Here is a 15,262-nt window from a genome sequence, read left to right as displayed (position 1 = left end):
TAAACATGCTAATTTTAGCTCTAAAACTGATGATCCACCTACAACTGTGAACTGACGTTCAAAAATAAAACATATGAAAACGGACCATTTTTCACCATTCTGAAGCATGACGTAATGGGGGGGTGTTATCTCTTTCGTCAAAAATCAGCGGTTTTTGCTTGAACATTAAATGCCTCCAAATGGTATATAATTCACTTCCCGGGCCCCTGGAAGCATGAAAATCACTTTAAACATTCTAATTTTAGCTCTAAAACTCATGATCTACCTACAAATGTGAACTGACGTTCAAAAATAAAACATTTGAAAACGGACCATTTTTCACCTTTCTGAAGCATGACGTAATGGGGGTTGTTATCTCTTTTGTCAAAAATCAGCCCTTTTTGCTTGAACATTAAATGCCTCCAAATGGCATTTAATTCACTTCCCGGGGTAAAGAAACACTTTTTGAGACCCCAGAGTGAGTAAAGTGGCCGTTTTCATGCACTTTTAACCATTCCACAAATCTTGTGTTTAGTTCCCCTGGAAGCATGAAAATCACTTTAAACATGCTAATTTTAGCTCTAAAACTGATGATCCACCTACAGATGTGAACTGACCTTCAAAAATAAAACATTTGAAAACAGACCATTTTTCACCTTTCTGAAGCATGACGTAATGGGGGGTGTTATCTCTTTTGTCAAAAATCAGCTGTTTTTGCTTGAACATTAAATGCATCCAAATGGTATTTAATTCACTTCCTGGGCCCCTGGAAGCATGAAAATCACTTTAAACATTCTAATTTTAGCTCTAAAACTGATGATCTACCTACAAATGTGAACTGACATTCAAAAATAAAACATTTGAAAACTGACCATTTTTCACCTTTCTGAAGAATGCTGTAGTGGGGGGGTGTTATCTCTTTTGTAAAAAATCAGCAGTTTTTGCTTGAACATTAAATGCCTCCAAATGGCATTTAATTCACTTCCCAGGGTGAAGAAAAACTTTTTTAGACCTCGGAGTGAGTAAATTGGCTGTTTTCATGCACTTTTAACCATTCCACAAATCTTGTGTTTAGGGCCCTTGGAAGCATGAAAATCACTTTAAACATGCTAATTTCAGCTCTAAAACTGATGATCCACCTACAAATGAGAACTGACGTTCAAAAATAAAACATTTGAAAATGGACCATTTTTCATCTTTCTGAAGCATGACGTAATGGGGGGGTATTATCTCTTTTGTCAAAAATCAGCTGTTTTTGCTTGGACATTAAATGCCTCCAAATGGCATTTAATTCACTTCCCGGGGTGAAGAAACACTTTTTGAGACCTCAGAGTGAGTAAATTGGCCATTTTCATGCACTTTTAACCATTCCACAAATCGAGTGTTTAGGGCCCTTGGAAGCATGAAAATCACTTTAAACATGCTAATTTCAGCTCTAAAACTGATGATCCACCTACAAATGTGAAGTGACGTTCTAAAATAAAACATTTGAAAACGGACCATTTTTCACCTTTCTGAAGCATGACGTAATGGGGGGGGGGGGGGGTGTTATCTCTTTTGTCAAAAATCAGCGGTATTTGCTTGAACATTAAATGCCCCCAAATGGTATTTAATTCACTTCCCGGGCCTCTGGAAACATGAAAATCACTTTAAACATGCTAATTTTAGCTCTAAAACTGATGATCTACCTCCAAATGTGAACTGACGTTCAAAATGAAACATTTGAAAACGGACCATTTTTCACCTTTCTGAAGCATGACGTAATGGGGGTGTTATCTCTTTTGTCAAAAATCTGCCGTTTTTGCTTGAACATTAAATGCCTCCAAATGGCATTTAATTCACTCCCCGGGGTGAAGAAACACTTTTTGAGACCTCAGAGTGAGTAAATTGGCCGTTTTCATGCACTTTTAACCATTCCACAAATCTTGTGTTTAGGGCCCCTGGAAGCATGAAATTCTTTTTAAACATGCTAATTTTACCTCTAAAACTGATGATCCACCTACAACTGTGAACTGACGTTCAAAAATAAAGTATTTGAAAACGGACCATTTTTCACCTTTCTGAAGCATGACGTAATGGGGGGTGTTATCTCTTTTGTCAAAAATCAGCTGTTTTTGCTTGAACATTAAATGCCTCCAAATGGCATTTAATTCACTTCCCGGGGTGAAGGCAGACTTTTTGAGACCTCGGAGTGAGTAAATTGGCCATTTTCATGCACTTTTAACCATTCCACAAATCTAGTGTTTAGGGCCCTTGGAAGCATGAAAATCACTTTAAACATGCTAATTTCAGCTCTTAAACTGATGATCCACCTACAAATGTGAAGTGACGTTCAAAAATAAAACATTTGAAAACGGACCATTTTTCACCCTTCTGAAGCATGACGTAATGGGGGGGTGTTATCTCTTTTGTCAAAAATCAGCGGTATTTGCTTGAACATTAACTGCCTCCAAATGGTATTTAATTCACTTCCCGGGCCTCTGGAAACATGAAAATCACTTTAAACATGATAATTTTAGCTCTAAAACTGATGATCTACCTACAAATGTGAACTGACGTTCAAAAATAAAACATTTGAAAACGGACCATTTTTAACCTTTCTGAAGCATGACGTAATGGGGGGGTGTTATCTCTTTTGTCAAAAATCAGCTGTTTTTGCTTGAACATTAAATGCCTCCAAATGGTATTTAATTCACTTCCCGGGCCCCTGGAAGCATGAAAATCACTTTAAACATGCTAATTTTAGCTCTAAAACTGATGATCTACCTACAAATGTGAACTGACGTTCAAAAATAAAACATTTGAAAACGGACCATTTTTCACCTTTCTGAAGCATGACGTAATGGGGGGTGTTATCTCTTTTGTCAAAAATCAGCCGTTTTTGCTTGAACATTAAATGCCTCCAAATGGCATTTAATTCACTTCCCGGGGTAAAGAAACACTTTTTGAGACCTCAGAGTGAGTAAATTGGCCGTTTTCATGCACTTTTAACCATTCCACAAATCTTGTGTTTAGTTCCCCTGGAAGCATGAAAATCACTTTAAACATGCTAATTTTAGCTCTAAAACTGATGATCCACCTACAGATGTGAACTGACCTTCAAAAATAAAACATTTGAAAACGGACCATTTTTAACCTTTCTGAAGCATGACGTAATGGGGGGGTGTTATCTCTTTTGTCAAAAATCAGCTGTTTTTGCTTGAACATTAAATGCCTCCAAATGGTATTTAATTCACTTCCCGGGCCCCTGGAAGCATGAAAATCACTTTAAACATGCTAATTTTAGCTCTAAAACTGATGATCTACCTACAAATGTGAACTGACGTTCAAAAATAAAACATTTGAAAATGGACCATTTCTCACCTTTCTGAAGCATGACGTAATGGGGGGTGTTATCTCTTTTGTCAAAAATCAGCCGTTTTTGCTTGAACATTAAATGCCTCCAAATGGCATTTAATTCACTTCCCGGGGTAAAGAAACACTTTTTGAGACCCCAGAGTGAGTAAAGTGGCCGTTTTCATGCACTTTTAACCATTCCACAAATCTTGTGTTTAGTTCCCCTGGAAGCATGAAAATCACTTTAAACATGCTAATTTTAGCTCTAAAACTGATGATCCACCTACAGATGTGAACTGACCTTCAAAAATAAAACATTTGAAAACAGACCATTTTTCACCTTTCTGAAGCATGACGTAATGGGGGGTGTTATCTCTTTTGTCAAAAATCAGCTGTTTTTGCTTGAACATTAAATGCATCCAAATGGTATTTAATTCACTTCCTGGGCCCCTGGAAGCATGAAAATCACTTTAAACATTCTAATTTTAGCTCTAAAACTGATGATCTACCTACAAATGTGAACTGACATTCAAAAATAAAACATTTGAAAACTGACCATTTTTCACCTTTCTGAATAATGCTGTAATGGGGGGGTGTTATCTCTTTTGTAAAAAATCAGCAGTTTTTGCTTGAACATTAAATGCCTCCAAATGGCATTTAATTCACTTCCCAGGGTGAAGAAAAACTTTTTTAGACCTCGGAGTGAGTAAATTGGCTGTTTTCATGCACTTTTAACCATTCCACAAATCTTGTGTTTAGGGCCCTTGGAAGCATGAAAATCACTTTAAACATGCTAATTTCAGCTCTAAAACTGATGATCCACCTACAAATGAGAACTGACGTTCAAAAATAAAACATTTGAAAATGGACCATTTTTCACCTTTCTGAAGCATGACGTAATGGGGGGGTGTTATCTCTTTTGTCAAAAATCAGCGGTTTTTGCTTGAACATTAAATGCCTCCAAATGGTATATAATTCACTTCCCGGGCCCCTGGAAGCATGAAAATCACTTTAAACATTCTAATTTTAGCTCTAATACTCATGATCTACCTACAAATGAGAACTGACGTTCAAAAATAAAACATTTGAAAATGGACCATTTTTCACCTTTCTGAAGCATGACGTAATGGGGGAGTGTTACCTCTTTTGTCAAAAATCAGCTGTTTTTGCTTGAACATTAAATGCCTCCAAATGGCATTTAATTCACTTCCTGGGGTGAAGAAACACTTTTTGAGACCTCAGAGTGAGTAAATTGGCCGTTTTCATGCACTTTTAACCATTCCACAAATCTTGTGTTTAGGGCCCCTGGAAGCATGAAAATCACTTTAAACATGCTAATTTTAGCTCTAAAACTGATGATCCACCTACAACTATGAACTGATGTTCAAAAATAAAACATTTGAAAACGGACCATTTTTTACCTTTCTGAAGCATGACGTAATGGGGGGGGGTGTTATCTCTTTTGTCAAAAATCAGCTGTTTTTGCTTGAACATTAAATGCCTCCAAATGGCATTTAATTCACTTCCCGTGGTGAAGAAACACTTTTTGAGACCTCAGAGTGAGTAAATTGGCCGTTTTCATGCACTTTTAATCATTCCACAAATCTAGTGTTTAGGGCCCTTGGAAGCATGAAAATCACTTTAAACATGCTAATTTCAGCTCTAAAACTGATGATCCACCTACAAATGTGAAGTGATGTTCAAAAATAAAACATTTGAAAATGGACCATTTTTCAGCTTTCTGAAGCATGAGGTAATGGGGGTGTTATCTCTTTTGTCAAAAATCAGCGGTATTTGCTTGAACATTAAATGCCTCCAAATGGTATTTAATTCACTTCCCGGGCCTCTGGAAACATGAAAATCACTTTAAACATGCTAATTTTAACTCTAAAACTGATGATCTACCTACAAATGTGAACTGACATTCAAAAATAAAACATTTGAAAACGGACCATTGTTCACCTTTCTGAAGCATGACGCAATGGAGGGTGTTATCTCTTTTGTCAAAAATCTGCCGTTTTTGCTTGAACATTAAATGACTGCAAATGGCATTTAATTCACTTCCTGGGGTGAAGAAACACTTTTTGAGACCTCAGAGTGAGTAAATTGGCCGTTTTCATGCACTTTTAACCATTCCACAAATCTTGTGTTTAGGGCCCCTGGAAGCATGAAAATCACTTTAAACATGCTAATTTTAGCTCTAAAACTGATGATCCACCTACAACTGTGAACTGACGTTCAAAAATAAAACATTTGAAAACGGACCATTTTTCACCTTTCTGAAGCATGACGTAATGGGGGGGTGTTATCTCTTTTGTCAAAAATCAGCGGTTTTTGCTTGAACATTAAATGCCTCCAAATGGTATATAATTCACTTCCCGGGCCCCTGGAAGCATGAAAATCACTTTAAACATTCTAATTTTAGCTCTAAAACTCATGATCTACCTACAAATGTGAACCGACGTTCAAAAATAAAACATTTGAAAACGGACCATTTTTCTACTTTCTGAAGCATGACGTAATGGGGGGTGTTATCTCTTTTGTCAAAAATCAGCTGTTTTTGCTTGAACATTAAATGCCTCCAAATGGTATTTAATTCACTTCCTGGGCCCCTGGAAGCATGAAAATCACTTTAAACATGCTAATTTTAGCTCTAAAACTGATGATCTACCTACAAATGTGAACTGACGTTCAAAAATAAAACATTTGAAAACGGACCATTTTTCACCTTTCTGAAGCATGACGTAATGGAGGGTGTTATCTCTTTTGTCAAAAATCTGCAGTTTTTGCTTGAACATTAAATGACTCCAAATGGCATTTAATTCACTTCCTGGGGTGAAGAAACACTTTTTGAGACCTCAGAGTGAGTAAATTGGCCGTTTTCTTGCACTTTTAATCATTCCACAAATCTAGTGTTTAGGGCCCTTGGAAGCATGAAAATCACTTTAAACATGCTAATTTCAGCTCTAAAACTGATGATCCACCTACAAATGTGAAGTGACGTTCAAAAATAAAACATTTGAAAATGGACCATTTTTCACCTTTCTGAAGCATGACGTAATGGGGGGGTGTTATCTCTTTTGTAAAAAATCAGTGGTTTTTGCTTGAACATTAAATGCCTCCAAATGGTATATAATTCACTTCCCGGGCCCCTGGAAGCATGAAAATCACTTTAAACATTCTAATTTTAGCTCTAATACTCATGATCTACCTACAAATGTGAACTGACGTTCAAAAATAAAACATTTGAAAACGGACCATTTTTTACCTTTCTGAAGCATGACATAATGGGGGGTGTTATCTCTTTTGTCAAAAATCAGCCGTTTTTGCTTGAACATTAAATGCCTCCAAATTGCATTTAATTCACTTCCTGGGGTGAAGAAACACTTTTTGAGACCTCAGAGTGAGTAAATTGGCCGTTTTCATGCACTTTTAACCGTTCCACAAATCTTGCGTTTAGGGCCCCTGGAAGCATGAAAATCACTTTAAACATGCTAATTTTAGCTCTAAAACTGATGATCCACCTACAACTGTGAACTGACGTTCAAAAATAAAACATTTGAAAACGGACCATTTTTCACCTTTCTGAAGCATGACGTAATGGGGGGGTGTTATCTCTTTTGTCAAAAATCTGCGGTTTTTGCTTGAACATTAAATGCCTCCAAATGGTATATAATTCACTTCCCGGGCCCCTGGAAGCATGAAAATCACTTTAAACATTCTAATTTTAGCTCTAAAACTCATGATCCACCTACAAATGTGATCTGACGTTCAAAAATAAAACATTTGAAAACGGACCATTTTTCACCTTTCTGAAGCATGACGTAATGGGGGAGTGTTACCTCTTTTGTCAAAAATCAGCTGTTTTTGCTTGAACATTAAATGCCTCCAAATGGCATTTAATTCACTTCCTGGGGTGAAGAAACACTTTTTGAGACCTCAGAGTGAGTAAATTGGCCGTTTTCATGCACTTTTAACCATTCCACAAATCTTGTGTTTAGGGCCCCTGGAAGCATGAAAATCACTTTAAACATGCTAATTTTAGCTCTAAAACTGATGATCCACCTACAACTATGAACTGATGTTCAAAAATAAAACATTTGAAAACGGACCATTTTTCACCTTTCTGAAGCATGACGTAATGGGGGGGGGGGTGTTATCTCTTTTGTCAAAAATCAGCTGTTTTTGCTTGAACATTAAATGCCTCCAAATGGCATTTAATTCACTTCCCGTGGTGAAGTAACACTTTTTGAGACCTCAGAGTGAGTAAATTGGCCGTTTTCATGCACTTTTAATCATTCCACAAATCTAGTGTTTAGGGCCCTTGGAAGCATGAAAATCACTTTAAACATGCTAATTTCAGCTCTAAAACTGATGATCCACCTACAAATGTGAAGTGATGTTCAAAAATAAAACATTTGAAAATGGACCATTTTTCAGCTTTCTGAAGCATGAGGTAATAGGGGTGTTATCTCTTTTGTCAAAAATCAGCGGTATTTGCTTGAACATTAAATGCCTCCAAATGGTATTTAATTCACTTCCCGGGCCTCTGGAAACATGAAAATCACTTTAAACATGCTAATTTTAACTCTAAAACTGATGATCTACCTACAAATGTGAACTGACATTCAAAAATAAAACATTTGAAAACGGACCATTGTTCACCTTTCTGAAGCATGACGCAATGGAGGGTGTTATCTCTTTTGTCAAAAATCTGCCGTTTTTGCTTGAACATTAAATGACTGCAAATGGCATTTAATTCACTTCCTGGGGTGAAGAAACACTTTTTGAGACCTCAGAGTGAGTAAATTGGCCGTTTTCATGCACTTTTAACCATTCCACAAATCTTGTGTTTAGGGCCCCTGGAAGCATGAAAATCACTTTAAACATGCTAATTTTAGCTCTAAAACTGATGATCCACCTACAACTGTGAACTGACGTTCAAAAATAAAACATTTGAAAACGGACCATTTTTCACCTTTCTGAAGCATGACGTAATGGGGGGGTGTTATCTCTTTTGTCAAAAATCAGCGGTTTTTGCTTGAACATTAAATGCCTCCAAATGGTATATAATTCACTTCCCGGGCCCCTGGAAGCATGAAAATCACTTTAAACATTCTAATTTTAGCTCTAAAACTGATGATCTACCTACAAATGTGAACTGACGTTCAAAAATAAAACATTTGAAAACGGACTATTTTTCACCATTCTGAAGCATGACGTAATGTGGGGTGTTATCTCTTTTGTCAAAAATCAGCCAGTTTTGCTTGAACATTAAATGCCTCCAAATGGCCTTTAATTTACTTCCCGGGGTAAAGAAACACTTTTTGAGACCTCAGAGTGAGTAAATTGGCCGTTTTCATGCACTTTTAACCATTCCACAAATCTTGTGTTTAGTTCCCCTGGAAGCATGAAACTCACTTTAAACATGCTAATTTTAGCTCTAAAACTGATGATCCACCTACAGATGTGAACTGACCTTCAAAAATAAAACATTTGAAAACGGACCATTTTTCACCTTTCTGAAGCATGACGTAATGGGGGGTGTTATCTCTTTTGTCAAAAATCAGCTGTTTTTGCTTGAACATAAAATGCCTCCAAATGGTATTGAATTCACTTCCCGGGCCCTTGGAAGCATGAAAATGACTTTAAACATTCTAATTTTAGCTCTAAAACTGATGATCTACCTACAAATGTGAACTGACGTTCAAAAATAAAACATTTCAAAATGGACCATTTTTCACCTTTCTGAAGAATGACGTAATGGGGGGGGGGTGTTATCTCTTTTGTCAAAAATCAGCCGTTTTTGCTTGAACATTAAATGCCTCCAAATGGCATTTCATTCACTTCCCGGGGTGAAGAAACACTTTTTGAGACCTCAGAGAGAGTAAATTGGCCATTTTCATGCCCTTTTAACCATTCCACAAATCTAGTGTTTAGGGCCCTTGGAAGCATGAAAATCACTTTAAACATGCTAATTTTAGCTCTAAAACTGATGATCCACCTACAACTGTGAAGTGACGTTCAAAAATAAAACATTTGAAAACGGATCTTTTTTCACCTTTCTGAAGCATGACGTAATGGGGGGGTTTTATCTGTTTTGTCAAAAATCAGCGGTATTTGCTTGAACATTAAATGCCTCCAAATGGTATATAATTCACTTCCCGGGCCCCTGGAAGCATGAAAATCACTTTAAACATTCTAATTTTAGCTCTAAAACTTATGATCTACCTACAAATGTGAACTGACGTTCAAAAATAAAACATTTGAAAACGGACCATTTTTCTCCTTTCTGAAGCATGACGTAATGGGGGGTGTTATCTCTTTTGTCAAAAATCAGCTGTTTTTGCTTGAACATTAAATGCCTCCAAATGGTATTTAATTCACCTACCGGGCCCTTGGAAGCATGAAAATCACTTTAAACATGCTAATTTTAGCTCTAAAACTGATGATCTACCTCCAAATGTGAACTGAGGTTCAAAAATGAAACATTTGAAAACGGATCATTTTTCACCTTTCTGAAGCATGACGTAATGGGGGTGTTATCTCTTTTGTCAAAAATCAGCTGTTTTTGCTTGAACATTAAATGCCTCCAAATGGCATTTAATTCACTTCCCGGGCTGAAGAAACACTTTTTGAGACCTCAGAGTGAGTAAATTGTCCGTTTTCATGCACTTTTAACCATTCCACAAATCTTGTGTTCAGGGCCCCTGGAAGCATGAAAATCACTTTAGACATGCTAATTTTAGCTCTAAAACTGATGATCCACCTACAACTGTGAACTGACGTTCAAAAATAAAACATTTAAAAACGGACCATTTTTCACCTTTCTGAAGCATGACGTAATGGGGGGTGTTATCTCTTTTGTCAAAAATCAGCGGTATTTGCTTGAACATTAAATGCCCCCAAATGGTATTTAATTCACTTCCCGGGCCTCTGGAAACATGAAAATCACTTTAAACATGCTAATTTTAGCTCTAAAACTGATGATCTACCTCCAAATGTGAACTGACGTTCAAAAATGAAACATTTGAAAAGGACCATTTTTCACCTTTCTGAAGCATGACGTAATGGGGGTGTTATCTCTTTTGTCGAAAATCTGCAGTTTTTGCTTGAACATTAAATGCCTCCAAATGGCATTTAATTCACTCCCCGGGGTGAAGAAACACTTTTTGAGACCTCAGAGTGAGTAAATTGGCCGTTTTCATGCACTTTTAACCATTCCACAAATCTTGTGTTTAGGGCCCCTGGAAGCATGAAAATCACTTTAAACATGCTAATTTTAGCTCTAAAACTGATGATCCACCTACAACTGTGAACTGACGTTCAAAAATAAAACATTTGAAAACGGACCATTTTTCACCTTTCTGAATCATGACGTAATGGGGGGTGTTATCTCTTTTGTCAAAAATCAGCGGTTTTTGCTTGAACATTAAATGCCTCCAAATGGTATATAATTCACTTCCCGGGCCCCTGGAAGCATGAAAATCACTTTAAACATTCTAATTTTAGCTCTAATACTCATGATCTACCTACAAATGGGAACTGACGTTCAAAAATAAAACATTTGAAAACGGACCATTTTTTACCTTTCTGAAGCATGACGTAATGGGGGGGGTGTTATCTCTTTTGTCGAAAATCTGCCGTTTTTGCTTGAACATTAAATGCCTCCAAATGGCATTTAATTCACTCCCCGGGGTGAAGAAACACTTTTTGAGACCTCAGAGTGAGTAAATTGGCCGTTTTCATGCACTTTTAACCATTCCACAAATCTTGTGTTTAGGGCCCCTGGAAGCATGAAATTCTTTTTAAACATGCTAATTTTACCTCTAAAACTGATGATCCACCTACAACTGTGAACTGACGTTCAAAAATAAAATATTTGAAAACGGACCATTTTTCACCTTTCGGAAGCATGACGTAATGGGGGGGGTGTTATCTCTTTTGTCAAAAATCAGCTGTTTTTGCTTGAACATTAAATGCCTCCAAATGGCATTTAATTCACTTCCCGTGGTGAAGAAACACTTTTTGAGACCTCAGAGTGAGTAAATTGGCCGTTTTCATGCACTTTTAATCATTCCACAAATCTAGTGTTTAGGGCCCTTGGAAGCATGAAAATCACTTTAAACATGCTAATTTCAGCTCTAAAACTGATGATCCACCTACAAATGTGAAGTGACGTTCAAAAATAAAACATTTGAAAATGGACCATGTTTCAGCTTTCTGAAGCATGAGGTAATGGGGGTGTTATCTCTTTTGTCAAAAATCAGCGGTATTTGCTTGAATATTAAATGCCTCCAAATGGTATTTAATTCACTTCCCGGGCCTCTGGAAACATGAAAATCACTTTAAACATGCTAATTTTAACTCTAAAACTGATGATCTACCTACAAATGTGAACTGACGTTCAAAAATAAAACATTTGAAAACGGACCATTGTTCACCTTTCTGAAGCATGACGCAATGGAGGGTGTTATCTCTTTTGTCAAAAATCTGCCGTTTTTGCTTGAACATTAAATGACTGCAAATGGCATTTAATTCACTTCCTGGGGTGAAGAATCACTTTTTGAGACCTCAGAGTGAGTAAATTGGCCGTTTTCATGCACTTTTAACCATTCCACAAATCTTGTGTTTAGGGCCCCTGGAAGCATGAAAATCACTTTAAACATGCTAATTTTAGCTCTAAAACTGATGATCCACCTACAACTGTGAACTGACGTTCAAAAATAAAACATTTGAAAACGGACCATTTTTCACCTTTCTGAAGCATGACGTAATGGGGGGGTGTTATCTCTTTTGTCAAAAATCAGCGGTTTTTGCTTGAACATTAAATGCCTCCAAATGGTATATAATTCACTTCCCGGGCCCCTGGAAGCATGAAAATCACTTTAAACATTCTAATTTTAGCTCTAAAACTCATGATCTACCTACAAATGTGAACCGACGTTCAAAAATAAAACATTTGAAAACGGACCATTTTTCTACTTTCTGAAGCATGACGTAATGGGGGGTGTTATCTCTTTTGTCAAAAATCAGCTGTTTTTGCTTGAACATTAAATGCCTCCAAATGGCATTTAATTCACTTCCCGGGGTGAAGAAACACTTTTTGAGACCTGAGTGAGTAAATTGGCCGTTTTCATGCACTTTTAACCATTCCACAAATCTTGTGTTTAGGGCCCCTGGAAGCATGAAATTCACTTTAAACATGCTAATTTTAGCTCTAAAACTGATGATCCACCTACAACTGTGAACTGACGTTCAAAAATAAAATATTTGAAAACGGACCATTTTTCACCTTTCTGAAGCATGACGTAATGGGGGTGTTATCTCTTTTGTCAAAAATCAGCTGTTTTTGCTTGAACATTAAATGCCTCCAAATGGTATTTAATTCACTTCCTGGGCCCCTGGAAGCATGAAAATCACTTTAAACATGCTAATTTTAGCTCTAAAACTGATGATCTACCTACAAATGTGAACTGACGTTCAAAAATAAAACATTTGAAAACGGACTATTTTTCACCATTCTGAAGCATGACGTAATGTGGGGTGTTATCTCTTTTGTCAAAAATCAGCCAGTTTTGCTTGAACATTAAATGCCTCCAAATGGCCTTTAATTTACTTCCCGGGGTAAAGAAACACTTTTTGAGACCTCAGAGTGAGTAAATTGGCCGTTTTCATGCACTTTTAACCATTCCACAAATCTTGTGTTTAGTTCCCCTGGAAGCATGAAAATCACTTTAAACATGCTAATTTTAGCTCTAAAACTGATGATCCACCTACAGATGTGAACTGACCTTCAAATATAAAACATTTGAAAACGGACCATTTTTCACCTTTCTGAAGCATGACGTAATGGGGGGTGTTATCTCTTTTGTCAAAAATCAGCTGTTTTTGCTTGAACATAAAATGCCTCCAAATGGTATTGAATTCACTTCCCGGGCCCTTGGAAGCATGAAAATGACTTTAAACATTCTAATTTTAGCTCTAAAACTGATGATCTACCTACAAATGTGAACTGACGTTCAAAAATAAAACATTTCAAAATGGACCATTTTTCACCTTTCTGAAGAATGACGTAATGGGGGGGGGGTGTTATCTCTTTTGTCAAAAATCAGCCGTTTTTGCTTGAACATTAAATGCCTCCAAATGGCATTTCATTCACTTCCCGGGGTGAAGAAACACTTTTTGAGACCTCAGAGAGAGTAAATTGGCCATTTTCATGCCCTTTTAACCATTCCACAAATCTAGTGTTTAGGGCCCTTGGAAGCATGAAAATCACTTTAAACATGCTAATTTTAGCTCTAAAACTGATGATCCACCTACAACTGTGAAGTGACGTTCAAAAATAAAACATTTGAAAACGGATCTTTTTTCACCTTTCTGAAGCATGACGTAATGGGGGGGTTTTATCTGTTTTGTCAAAAATCAGCGGTATTTGCTTGAACATTAAATGCCTCCAAATGGTATATAATTCACTTCCCGGGCCCCTGGAAGCATGAAAATCACTTTAAACATTCTAATTTTAGCTCTAAAACTTATGATCTACCTACAAATGTGAACTGACGTTCAAAAATAAAACATTTGAAAACGGACCATTTTTCTCCTTTCTGAAGCATGACGTAATGGGGGGTGTTATCTCTTTTGTCAAAAATCAGCTGTTTTTGCTTGAACATTAAATGCCTCCAAATGGTATTTAATTCACCTACCGGGCCCTTGGAAGCATGAAAATCACTTTAAACATGCTAATTTTAGCTCTAAAACTGATGATCTACCTCCAAATGTGAACTGAGGTTCAAAAATGAAACATTTGAAAACGGATCATTTTTCACCTTTCTGAAGCATGACGTAATGGGGGTGTTATCTCTTTTGTCAAAAATCAGCTGTTTTTGCTTGAACATTAAATGCCTCCAAATGGCATTTAATTCACTTCCCGGGCTGAAGAAACACTTTTTGAGACCTCAGAGTGAGTAAATTGTCCGTTTTCATGCACTTTTAACCATTCCACAAATCTTGTGTTCAGGGCCCCTGGAAGCATGAAAATCACTTTAGACATGCTAATTTTAGCTCTAAAACTGATGATCCACCTACAACTGTGAACTGACGTTCAAAAATAAAACATTTAAAAACGGACCATTTTTCACCTTTCTGAAGCATGACGTAATGGGGGGTGTTATCTCTTTTGTCAAAAATCAGCGGTATTTGCTTGAACATTAAATGCCCCCAAATGGTATTTAATTCACTTCCCGGGCCTCTGGAAACATGAAAATCACTTTAAACATGCTAATTTTAGCTCTAAAACTGATGATCTACCTCCAAATGTGAACTGACGTTCAAAAATGAAACATTTGAAAAGGACCATTTTTCACCTTTCTGAAGCATGACGTAATGGGGGTGTTATCTCTTTTGTCGAAAATCTGCAGTTTTTGCTTGAACATTAAATGCCTCCAAATGGCATTTAATTCACTCCCCGGGGTGAAGAAACACTTTTTGAGACCTCAGAGTGAGTAAATTGGCCGTTTTCATGCACTTTTAACCATTCCACAAATCTTGTGTTTAGGGCCCCTGGAAGCATGAAAATCACTTTAAACATGCTAATTTTAGCTCTAAAACTGATGATCCACCTACAACTGTGAACTGACGTTCAAAAATAAAACATTTGAAAACGGACCATTTTTCACCTTTCTGAATCATGACGTAATGGGGGGTGTTATCTCTTTTGTCAAAAATCAGCGGTTTTTGCTTGAACATTAAATGCCTCCAAATGGTATATAATTCACTTCCCGGGCCCCTGGAAGCATGAAAATCACTTTAAACATTCTAATTTTAGCTCTAATACTCATGATCTACCTACAAATGGGAACTGACGTTCAAAAATAAAACATTTGAAAACGGACCATTTTTTACCTTTCTGAAGCATGACGTAATGGGGGGGGTGTTATCTCTTTTG

This window comes from Lissotriton vulgaris, chromosome 5 (assembly GCF_964263255.1).
Source record: "Lissotriton vulgaris chromosome 5, aLisVul1.2, whole genome shotgun sequence".
NCBI classification, from domain to species: Eukaryota; Metazoa; Chordata; class Amphibia; order Caudata; family Salamandridae; genus Lissotriton; species Lissotriton vulgaris.
This window is presented reverse-complemented; position numbering follows the sequence as displayed.